Genomic DNA, 12,265 nt, shown 5'->3' on the forward strand with positions numbered 1-12,265 from the left:
ATAGTAACGGTAGCCAAGCCGATAACAATTGTAAATCTAATCTAAATCTCATTGACACCTAAATAAAATTATTATTATTACTATTGTAGCATTCGCGGCAAAAACCTGAGAGCTTTGAGTAACAATGAAGCCGGCGAACTCAATAAGAAAGACAAATTTATCTTGTTGTCAAACTTGAATTTTCTTCTCCACTGATGCGGATCTTTGTTAGTTTTCAGATTAACTGTTATGACAAGAAAAGGATACAAAAAGATATCTCCCAGTGAAGATAAAGGAGTCAGCTTCGTGTCTCTTCTTTTGTTTCAATGGATGAATAGTATCTTCAAGATAGGCAGTGAACGACCATTAGATGAGAATGATTTTTTCTCCTTTCAAAAGAGAATTCTTCCACTTTTCTGACCGATCAGCTTCAAGCAAACTGGAACAAAGAAAAAGCAAAGTGCAACAGAAATCAAAAAAGGCCTAGACTTTGGAAATGCGTCATAAAGTTGATCTCGGCAAAAGATGCCATAATTATTGTATCCACGGATGCTCTGCGCTCAATTTCTACCCTTCTTCAACCATTGTTATTGGGATATCTTATTTCCATACTGATGTCATCTGAGCCACAGAAAGATGATCTTCTGTTCGGTTGTACACTTGCTTTGTGTTTGTGCATAAATTCTATCATAGGAGCTCTTTGTATGCACCACTATGGCTACAGATGTGAGCTGTTGGGTATCAGAATTAGTTGCGCCCTAAAAGGTCTAATCTGTTATAAGGTAAGCACGAATAGTGAAGAATAGGAGAGGAGGGAGCGTGGTCGAGTCTGGAGGGAGGAGGGGAGACTCCTTGTCCTTTTACTTGTATTCTAGAGTAAACAAATGTCCAGCTGTAATGAATGAAGGATTTTCCGAAATTTGAAAATGCGGAGCTCTAACTGTGCTCTGACAACCATCTAAAGTTGCGCAATCTAAATTGTGAAACATTTATTTTGATAACTTCTATCCTAAGAATTCTATGGCGAATTCCCTAATTCACAACAATTAACTCAGTGAGACCTAACAATCCTGAAAATTTGAGGTGAAAAGCTTATTTAAATCCTTCTTGAAATATCTTTCCTCAAAGGCAAAAATAAGTCGTTTTGAGAAAACGAGCTTTGAACTTACAGGGAGAAATACTTCTCAAAATAAAACTTCAATACCGTTAGATTCGAATTCCGATAAAAACAAAAATTCCTAATTTTTACAGAACTTCAGGTAACCCTCCCCTTTCCCCTCCCCCCCCTCCCCCCACCTCAACTGGCATGTCTGAGAACTAGCTAGGTGTAGCTAAGTGCATTGATCACCATAAACAACAGTAACCGTTAAACACTTTGATTTCACTCCTGATCGTAGGCGGGAGTAGCCACACAGAGGGATTGATCCTGTTTCCCTGAGGCATAGTTACCTTTACCTAGATGCTTTTTTATAAGCAGTAGATTACCAACTGACGAAACTTTCTTTCTGTTTATATCTTCTGGTCACCTTGAAGTTTAATATGCTCAAACAGGGTTTAGCATGAAAATAATAAAGATTCTTGTAATAAAGATTTTTGTAGCTCTCAAGGGGTATGCCCAGTTTTTGGAATCCTGACCCACGACATCCCGATCTTATGGAAGGTGCTGTAAACACTAAGCTACCGAGGAGTGTGGAGTGAGTCGAATATTAGCTACAAAGTAAACATCGATTTTCAGGTATTTGCTCCCAGGCCTCTAGGACTGGGAATTACCCACTCCACTGTGGTTGCCTCGGTAGCTCAGTGGCTACATCACCTTCCATGAAATCAGCGTTTCGTGGGTTCGAATCCCGCTCGGGGCGTCTAATTTTCCCCGGCATTCTTTTTGTTTAATATAGATAGGCATATCAGAATTCACCTCTCTGATGATGAAGAACAATTACATTTTTAGCTACTTAGTTTACCTTTTAATCTCATATTTAGAAAATTACGTAAATACGATTCTGTGCTTTCCCTAAAAGTCAAACCCATTTTCAGAACAACATCAGAACCGCCAAGACATGTAATCTGACCAAAACAGCCCAAATCCCTTACTCTTGGGGTAGCATATCTCTATATCGTTTTAATAGAGGAGTATTTCACGGATTGTAGGTTGCGAGTCAAACTACCGATACTGAGTGTTTTACAGAAACTGCTTTAATTTACCGACATCGTTAGATCGCAAACTAGATGCAGCGTAAGACAAAGTAATATTAACATACCACATTGTGCTTCTTTAATCCTTGTTTCGAGAAAAAGCATAAGATTTAGTCTTTCTTCCTTCGCAGACGCTACTTCTCAGCAAGGATGCATTGTTAAAATTTACAACAGGCCACGTGATCGACCTTATATCAAATGATGTTCAGCGAATAGAGGAAGACACAGTCATGTGGCTTTACTTATTGTTTCCTTCGTGCTTTGTCCTCGTTGTGATAGCAGTGTTACTCGTGTATTTGATTGGCTGGCAATCTCTGATGGGAGTCTTTTTCCTGTGTTTTCTTGTCCCATATTTCGCTGGGATCTCCTATATTAGTGCTGCACTGCGCTTGCGCGCAACAGCGGTGTCCGACAGACGCATCTCCTTGATGAACCAGGTAGTTTCTGGGATTCGTGCCATCAAAACGCGTGCGTGGGAGGACGAATATCGAAGAAAAATTCAACACACACGAAGGTAGGGGAAAAAATTGTTGTACTTAATGTTGACTAAGTGTGTTATTGCATTCACTGTAGGTGCAAGATAAATTTCAGCCACAACTCATCGTCTTCTATTGCCAACTTGCAGGTTTGATCAGTTACCTCATCTTTCACTTTCCGCCGATAGAACACAACCGCGTGTGTTGTCTTGTAAGGGATAAGTACTGTTCTTGGTTTTTGGCCCAACAGTCCTCAAATTAAAGGTTTCTGACTACTATTCTTCGTACTGTCTACTAGAACAGTTGTACTGCTCACCCTCGTTTATACAACTGCTCATTTGGCCATTTGCTCATGTAAATCTCGGCTGTAAAAGACTTTAACGGAAATTCCAAAGACCACTCTCTCTTACTACTCAACACTACGTGCCTCTAGCAGTGTTGTTAAGTGATATATCCTCATAGTGTTTTGGGGTTTTGTTTTCAGAAGTGAAATTAACACCATCCGTAAGAAAAGTGCCATTCTGTCAGGAGTTCTTGCCTTGTGGGACAGTTCAGTATCAATGGCGACCCTGTTGTCTGTAATTACTCTTGTGCTTACTGGTCAACCCATCACACCTGTAAGCGTCTTTATGCTGCTAGGTTTTATGAATTTGGCAAGACATAAAACATGCCTTCACATCTCTTCTGCTTTGTTACAAGGAAACGACGCTCGTGCGTCGCTAGGAAGAATAGAAGATTTTCTCCTTTCAGAAAACCTTCCCGCCATTTCACGTGGTCAGTCTGAAGAGGACACCAATAACCCAGAGAGCAAGGCAACCAAAGTCACGAGTGGTCTGTCAGATCAACAGGCGAAAATGGCAAAGGTATTCAATCCTGACCTAGTAAAATATCCGCTGAACGAGCCCAGTATTTTATGTGTGTCGAATTTGACGAACAGACAAATCGAGCGACAAGATGAATTTATTTTGCAGGATATTGAATTTTACACAGCACCACAAAGCCTAACAGTCATTACTGGACCAGTGGGCAGTGGAAAATCTACTCTTCTCTCAGCCATCGCTGGCGAGATCTCTGAAGTTAGCGGGACAATAACCTTCCAAGGTTCTTTTGTTTATGTTCCTCAAGCAGCTTGGATCTTCTCTGGAACAATAAGAGAAAACATTCTGTTTGGTCAGCCATACGATGAAACAAAGTACACCAGAGTAATTGAAGCATGCGCCCTCACAGAAGACATCCAGCGGTTTCCTGACTATGACAAAACAGTTGTTGGAGAACGCGGAGAAGTTCTGAGTGGAGGTCAGAAGGCGAGAGTAAGTTTAGCACGCGCAGTTTACGCTGATGCAGACCTTTACTTGTTAGACGATCCTCTGAGTGCCGTTGACTTTAAAGTTGGCCAACATATCTTTAAAACATGTATCAACGACTTACTAGGCGAAAAAATGCGAGTGTTAACTTCACATCAGGAACAGCACATGAAAAAAGCTGATCAAGTGATTGTGTTGTACAAAGGCCGCGTGTTGGAAAAGGGAAGTTTCACTGAACTACAAGAAAAACGTATTCTAAACACAACTATTGACCCGCAATATCAGACAGTTGGGAAAGATAGCAAGCACACTAGGAGTGTTGCTCGGGAAATTGAACAGAAAAACGGAGGTGATGGCTGTGAAACAATGATTCCACAGCCCAGTGAACCTAGGAGTCTGGAAATATCACAAGAAGATCGTTCCATCGGAGTGGTTTCATCAAAGCTTTACTGGAACTACTTTAGAAGCGGAGTACATTGGTCAACAATCTGTGCAGTAATTTGTTTGTGCTTGATAGCGCAAGGTAAGAGTTCATTTTGTAACTAGTCATTCATACATAATAATTTTATTTTGTATTTCTTATAACATTATTAAGCTGATCAACGACTATTTCATTATCATTTGCTTCTTATCAAGGTTTTGATCACATTATTTTTATTTTGTCTCTTACTTCTCTAAGCAATGATAGTTGCTCCTGACGTCTGGCTCTCGTCGCTAACAAAGAAACTACCAGAAGATCAGAAAGACAACACAAACTTGACTATCTATGCTTGTCTAGTCAGTGCGTCCCTTATCTTTGCCGTCATTCGAGCTTATGGATTCCTTCTGGTTTCCTTAAGATGTTCAGAGCGTCTTCACGACAAAATGGTTTTAGCCATTTTACAAGCACCGGTTCATTTCTTCGATTCAAATCCCGTGGGAAGAATTCTCAATCGATTTTCTAAAGATGTAGGCTGTCTTGACGAGTTGTTGCCCAAGACTTTTCTAGTATCTGTCCAGCGAGTCTTGTTGGTGTTTGCATCAATAATCATATCAACCGTTACAAATCCTTGGCTTCTATTTCTTGTTGTTCCGTTGATTGTGTTAGTCGCGTACATCGCCAAGTATTACTTGAAGACGTCCAGAGAGCTTAAAAGGTTAGAGTCAATATGCCGCAGTCCAGTCTTCTCTCACTTTTCCGAGACCCTGAATGGACTGGACACGATTCGAACCAGACGAAGACAAAGGGATTTCGTGGATCAGTTTTATGGGTGCATTGGTTTAGTCGTAACAGTCTTTAGGACGCTTTTCACTAGAGTTTTGAACATAAAACGCATCTGCTTTGATTTTGGGCGCATTACTCCGTAAAATTATTGGCTTGAACATCTTGTGCCATCAAGAACAATTGCGACTCGCTTGCAGATGTTTTATAGAGCCTCAAGTGTTTCAGTAGTAATGACTAGCTACTTACTTACTGTAGTTTCATTCCGTTAGATATCAAGATGTTCATAATCAGTCGTATATTATGGTGATGGCCAGTGGGCGATGGCTTGGTGTACGCTTGGACCTTCTCGCATCCATGTTAATTGGTGCAGTGTCTCTGGCAGCTGTTTTGGTGTCTCAAGATGCCGGTATGTGCATTTGAAACAATGAAATGAAACAATGAAACTATAATCTTGGTCAATAATTCTTTTATCCATGACTTTGTTTACACAACCCTTTCAGTGCAGTGAAGACCGAGTGAAGAGCGCATGCCGTCTTGGCAAAGGTAGCGGATAGAACTGCGCACGAGCAGAATATTATAGTGTTCAGCTAAGCTCATAGGATGCGAGTAAGCGCAGTAGCAAAGAACTATTTAAGATAGTCTATTTACAGGTGATAGAGGTCTCTTAACCAATCAAAAGAAGAAGAATATCCGTCAAATGATAATGTGGAATTAGTCTATTTAGCGGAAAGTTGTATCATAGGGCGGGGTACTTTTATTCGTCAAGTTTAAAAAACAATAGTAAACCGTATCATACGACTGAATAATTTGAATAATCTCTTTTCATTTTTTTTTCTTTTTTTTTTTAATCAGCTTGGGCTGGCCTTGCGCTTGTTTATATCATCCAAACTTCGATAAATGCTCAATACGCTGTCAAGAAAACCTCAGATTTCGAGAATTTCATGACCTCAGTTGAACGAGTGATGACGTACAACAACCTTGACTCAGAACCTGGATACAAAGTCCATAGACTTCCCCCGGAACACTGGCCACACGAAGGAAATATCACATTCCAAAATGTGACATTATCGTACTATCCGGGGGGACCTCGAATACTGAAGAAAATTAATCTTAACATCAAAGGAGGAACAAAGATTAGTGTTGCAGGCCGCACAGGTGCAGGAAAGTCGTCTGTTGTGGCAGCTGTCATGCGCATGCCTGATGCTGATGGAGACATACTGGTCGATGATATTCCAATCAAACAGATTAATCTCCAAGAGGCTCGACGATGTATATCAGTTCTTGGCCAAAGCCCTGTCCTGTTTAGTGGGTCGCTAAGAAAAAATCTCGATCTCTTGGAACAGCTGCAAGATGCAGATTTGTGGCGAGCTTTAGAGGATGTCCAACTGAAGGATTTGGTAGAGGGTCTAAAGGGAAAGCTAGATCACGAGCTGTTAGAACATGGAGCAAATGTCAGTGTAGGAGAGCGGCAGTTAATTTGTTTGGCTCGTGTGCTGTTACAACAAAACAAGATCGTCATCTTGGATGAGCCCACTGCACACGTCGATCCAGAAACAGAACAAACAATCTGGAACGTAGTGCATGAGAAACTAAAGGAATCCACAGTCATCACTGTAGCTCATCGTTTAAGCACCATCAAAAACTGTGACATGATTTTGGTTTTGAAAGACGGGGAAGTTGACGAATTTGACAAATTTGATACTTTAGTGAATAAGAAAGGAGGTGCTTTGAGTGAAATGGCTTGAGTTTCAGGTATCTACATAGGCTAGTTCCCCCTTTGTTAATTTACAGACCACTTTCAATTTGAATCAGTTTTTGCGGTTGTTTACTTCTTGCTTATCGAAAACAATCAGAAGTGTAGGAGTTCTCGTAAGCTTTTAATTTTTTTTGCATGTTAGCAGGTGTTATTGTTTTTGGGTTAGAGGTATTGTTTCTGATGTTTATTTTGTCGTCCTCTCAAAGGGTCTAAAGCCATTCATGTAAGACCTCAAAGCCTGGTTCTCATATGTCGCCGACATGCCTGGGACACCATTACGGTATATGTGAACATTTATCGCAGAATCATAATCTGTCCCAGGCATTGACCGCCGACTTGCCTGCGAAGTTGAGTTGAGTTCAACTTCGCAGGTAAGCCGGCGGTTGTCGGCGGTTGTCGGCGGTTGTCGGCGATGAAAATAGTTTATGTGAACATCATCGGCGGACGCAACGTACTCCAGGGAGACGATTCGATCCATATTTACAGGTAAAATGGTTGAAAATTGCGCAATTCGATTTGCATTTCGAGCAAATTTGACTGTACGTCGGCGATCCACCGCAGATGCGCCAGGGACCCACTGGGACAGATCGCCGAACGTTGTCCGTTGCAACCGGCGACTACGTCGCAGGTAGGATATGAGAACCAGGCTTGAGCCTGGTTTTCACTAGCGACACAGGCACAAGCGTAAGCACAAACGCAAGCAATAGGGATGACCCAATTGAAAACGAAATTCGACGCAAACACAAACACAAGTTAAATCATTCGAACCTTCCAAACTGTTGAGGCACGAGGTAATCTGGATCCAGCGTTTGTCATAGGCCAAACATAACCACGTGTGGTAAATATCCTTGTGCTCGTTTTCACTTGTCGCAGCGGAAACGCAAGCATAAGAGCAAGAACAAGAAAAGCGAAAATTTTTGATCCTTTTCTTTGTGCTTGTGCTTGTGCTTATGCCTGCGTCAAGGCCGTTTTCACGGTGAAATAAGAATTATTGTGTTTGCCCTTGTGCCGTGCACTTGTGCTTGCGTCGCTAGTGAAAACCAGGCTTTACGAGAGCTGCCCCGACCTCAAATCATGTCATTTAAAATTAGAATTAAAAAATTTTGGCTGACAGTGACCGTTTTCACACTAGAGGACGGGAAAATCGTCTGACATTTGTTCGTCGAATTTGAATTCGAGACGGCCCTATACTGAAATTCGTACTACTAGAAGAATTGTAAGCACAAATCAGTACCTTTGAGCCCAAAGAGAACTGGCAGTAGGTTCACGTTGAGCTCTGCAAGAATCTTTTCAAATACCTTTTCGTTTGAGCTTTCTCTTTAACGCGATCGTTTCCAGTACAAGAGCCCAGCGTTTATCTCGCAACCAAGCACATGTGCCAATGTCGTGAGTTCTTCTTATGACCACGTTTTATTCTTTTTCGAACACTTCGCTTTGTTTTTCGCTGACTTCGCTGACTTCTTCATTTCCGCCATGTTGAAACTTCCCATAAAACCTCGTTCTGTTGCTAGTCCCATTTCCTCACGGTGAGAAAATTAATCATTTGACCGTCACATGTGAATTTATGTCGTACTGTCGTCGACTTGCTCGTCTGGACGGACAAATCGTCTTGGAAAACTCGTCTTTCCAGACGGACAAATATCAGACGATTTGTTCGTCTGAGACGATTTGTCCGTCCGGACGATTTGTTCGTCCTCTAGTGTGAAAGCGGCTAATGTCATTGAAGAAAATTGTACAAAGAGAAGAACATACTCTATTCTATCTGTACAACGTTCTCTATAATTGGTGGGTGATATATTAGTGACTATAGAGGATGATATAAGTCATCCTCTGCTGCTTTATGTCGTAACTACTCAATTTTCTTTGTTTTATATAATCACTTATCTTTTACACGTTTAGAATTACGATTTGAGCATAAGGGGAGGAATATTCTTAAGTACAGTCTGAACGTTGTTTTTATATTCTACCTTACGAAAGTAGAACGTGTTTATTAAGAAGTGATCCTACGTTGTCTGATCAACACGGAGTAGAGCGTGTATTAATTTTACCGTCTTTAATTTTTTAGCGGTTATTCAGGTCATCAAACGTTTGTCCTATAGGACAAAACAAATTTAGCCGGCTTGGTTGCACCTAAGTGAATGTACCGTGATTTTTTCTTTGGGACCAAATGGTCGGTGCATTATAGGATAGGCTTTAGAATTATGGTCTGGTTCGGTTATATCCATGATACAGTTAAGTTAATAATAATAATAATAATAATAATAATAATAATGACAGTGATAATGATAATGATAATGATAATGATAATGACAATAATAATAACAACAATAGTAATGATAATCAATAAGGAAAAATAAAAGGAAATCAAAATAGTGAGAGTGCTCTGGATATCTGATTTTCAGATTAACCATAGAATTTTACCATCTTATCTCTCCGTTTCAAAAGTTATGAAGGTAGGCACGATGACAATTTTTTTCGTTGTACCAACAGCTTGATTATAGACGCTCTGATTGGTTAACGAGTTGCTTGCAACTCTGGATTTCAACATCACCGGCGTTTACCGATGTTGCGCCTTGATTTATGTAGTATATCAAACACGAGAGACAGTGTCTTATCAGCTTTTGATACGCCGCCATATAAACAGCGATCTCCGAGTATTTTTTACGAATTCGAGACGTTTCGAAATCTGATGAAACACTGTCTCTTCTGCTGGACTTTTTTTTCATCCAATATCCAACCTAAAAAGTGAACGGAGTGATGAGATGGTCAAATTCTATGGTTAATTTGAAAATCAGATATCCAGAGCACTCTCACTATTTTGATTTCCTTTTATTTTAACTTGATGGATCATCAATCAAAAAATGTGTGCTCTCTCGCTCGAAGACTCGCTCGATCGCGATATAGTATTAAAAATTCGTGAATAAAAACTATACCAGGCTCTTAATACAGTCGAACCTCCGTTTGCGACCACCTCTCGTGAACGACCACCTCTCCTCGTCGACCAGTTTTCCAAAATACCAAAAGTTTCCCAGTCAAATCCCTATATTTTGAACCTATTGTAAGCGACCGCCTCTCGTAAGCGACTGCGACCACTTTTAGAGCTAAAAGTTTGGTGGTCGCTTACGGGAAGTTCGACTGTATGTAATAATCTATATATATTCAGTTGGGGCTGATAGATACAAACAGTAGTTCCACAAAAGTTTGAAACCCATCAAAGTTGCAGAGGGTTGCGGCTGCAGTTGCAGTGTCTTTCCTAAAATTTGAGCAGAATAAAACGATCTTAGTGAGGAGATTTGCGCACGTCATACTATGGAGCACGGACGTGCGTCTACTGAGTTAGGGATGCCCGATCGCGCTTCTGATGTAGATCGCGGATTTACCGGCTTTGTTACAATCGTAGTTTTGCAGTTAAGTTTTATACTGAGTTTTGCCAGAAATTCATTGATACGAAATTGCCAGTTTATGTCCTTCTACTCAACTCAAATTATAGCAAACTTACAAAAACAAAGAAAATGAAAAGAAAAGTTGTAAAATAAAGCTATCAAAAAAAACCTTTGTAGGCAGCTCATTTCCATGGCAATACGAGATTTTTCAGTCAACTTCTTCTTCGACCAAGCATGTGTGATGCGTGACGGAATGACGAAGATCAGTGATCAGTGCTAGAGGTCAAAAGCAAGGCTAGGTTTGAATAGCCTGGAACAGGTTCCCGGCGATGAAGGAAAAATTTCGCTGAGCAAAGCGAGCTCAAAACAGACAAATTCGGAGAGCGAAGCGATCGGGTCGAGACGGGGGACGTTCGGGCTCGCCGGGAGCCAGCTGTTCGCAGGCTAGGCTTAAAAGATTTTTCGATATTTATATTTTTGGTGTAATATAAGTATCATTGAGTTCTCCGAACGTTAATAACCAATAACTCTAAATGTCAAAAAAATTCCCTGAGAAAACTTAAAACGCGTTTCTGAAAAAGGACGAGGTTCGTCATTTCTACAAAAAAATGTTGAATTTTCAGCTATTTGCTCGAGTTTTTTGATCTCCAAAATTAAGAGTGCCCACAACTTTTAATACAGATATTTGTAGCTTAGACTTCGTATAATAAGATGATAACAGTCATCATTCATGTAGAGGTCTCGCTTTTGAACAAAATCTCTTTGTTTGGAGGCTATGTCAGCGTGCAACATTGACAAAAACGTTTTTAGAGGATAAGGCAAAAACGTCATAACTTTGCTTGTGTTTGAGATAAGCAAATAGTTTTTAGCTGTGTGAAAAGAGGAAAACACTACGCAGTAATTCTGAAAGAATTTGAACGTTTCATTAAATGTGCGAATCGAATTTTAAGTAAACATACCGTAATCCCCAAAATTCGGAGTTTCAATTTCCATTTTGTGTGATTTTCGAGGTGCCTACAAAAAACTTTCTCAATAATAAAGCCGGAAACCAAACCTGCCAAAATAAAGCCCATTTTCCGTTCATGGCAATTGTTACTTGAGTTGTGTAAAGAAAATGAAGGCAATTAATTTTCCACGAAAATTTGAGTGGTCGGTTCCTACACGCCATGCTCTTATGCCCCAAAAGTCCACAGTAATGTACAACCAGCTTCATGACGTTGCTCGGTTCATAAAACGTGTTTCGTTTCATAGTTCCACTAGTTCCACTGTTCCTAAAAAAGTTGACTGAATATTAAAGCCCTTGCAGCTTAGGTAGTCGCCAGCTGATTTAATTTCATCAGACCCACAACGTGCAACCAGAGGCACTGCCGTTGCCAACGTACAAAAAGGTACAAAAACAGGAACTAATCTTGCCAACGTGCAAAGGGGCACGTGACGTGATGAGACTTAAACCGGATATAAATAAACCGGAAACGAAACGGTAGCCACAGCCCTCATACTAGTTTACCTTCTTAACAGTCAGTGGTGATACTCTCCCGGTGAAACTAGACGTGAACGGTTACTGTCGTACAAGAAAGGCGCTTTTCTTATTTTCATTACGATGGGTAGGTTGGGGAGCAGCGATCATAAATGGACTGATTCTGGAACTTATAGTAGCGGGCAGGGTGCACGTGTGCAAGCTAAAGTCCAATCTCACTCTCATTAAACATATTTAAAGTGTCATGATGGTGAGCGCAACAGGCGATCAAAAAAGCTGTTAACAGACCAAACCTGGGAGAGATTGGTTCTGTATACAGTATAGGTGTAGCTACAGTTAACCTTAAGAAGGATTGTTTTCCAAATTACCCAATGCCCAATAAAACGAGCTGGACTGGGGGAAGGAAGCTAGCAAGAAACGGGAAACCCATGTTAGCCTTCTTCTAGGTCAAGGAGAGAAACATTCATTCCCCTTTCATTATGATCAGAAAATT

The 12,265-nt window shown here is 40.6% G+C and overlaps 1 pseudogene across 1 annotated transcript; it reads left to right on the forward strand.

The window, feature by feature from the left end:
• On the forward strand, window positions 1–10,171 carry LOC110046376 (ATP-binding cassette sub-family C member 4-like; annotated as a pseudogene). Its single transcript, XR_016207342.1, has 6 exons — window positions 1–761; window positions 2,304–2,686; window positions 3,133–4,475; window positions 4,632–5,202; window positions 5,426–5,562; window positions 6,009–10,171. The product of XR_016207342.1 is annotated as an ATP-binding cassette sub-family C member 4-like (transcript).
• Window positions 10,172–12,265: the final 2,094 nt, after the last annotated feature.

The sequence above is a fragment of the Orbicella faveolata genome, unplaced genomic scaffold (genome assembly GCF_042242905.1).
Source record: "Orbicella faveolata isolate gen_17 unplaced genomic scaffold, um_ofav_v1 contig_2, whole genome shotgun sequence".
In the NCBI taxonomy this organism is placed as follows: domain Eukaryota; kingdom Metazoa; phylum Cnidaria; class Anthozoa; order Scleractinia; family Merulinidae; genus Orbicella; species Orbicella faveolata.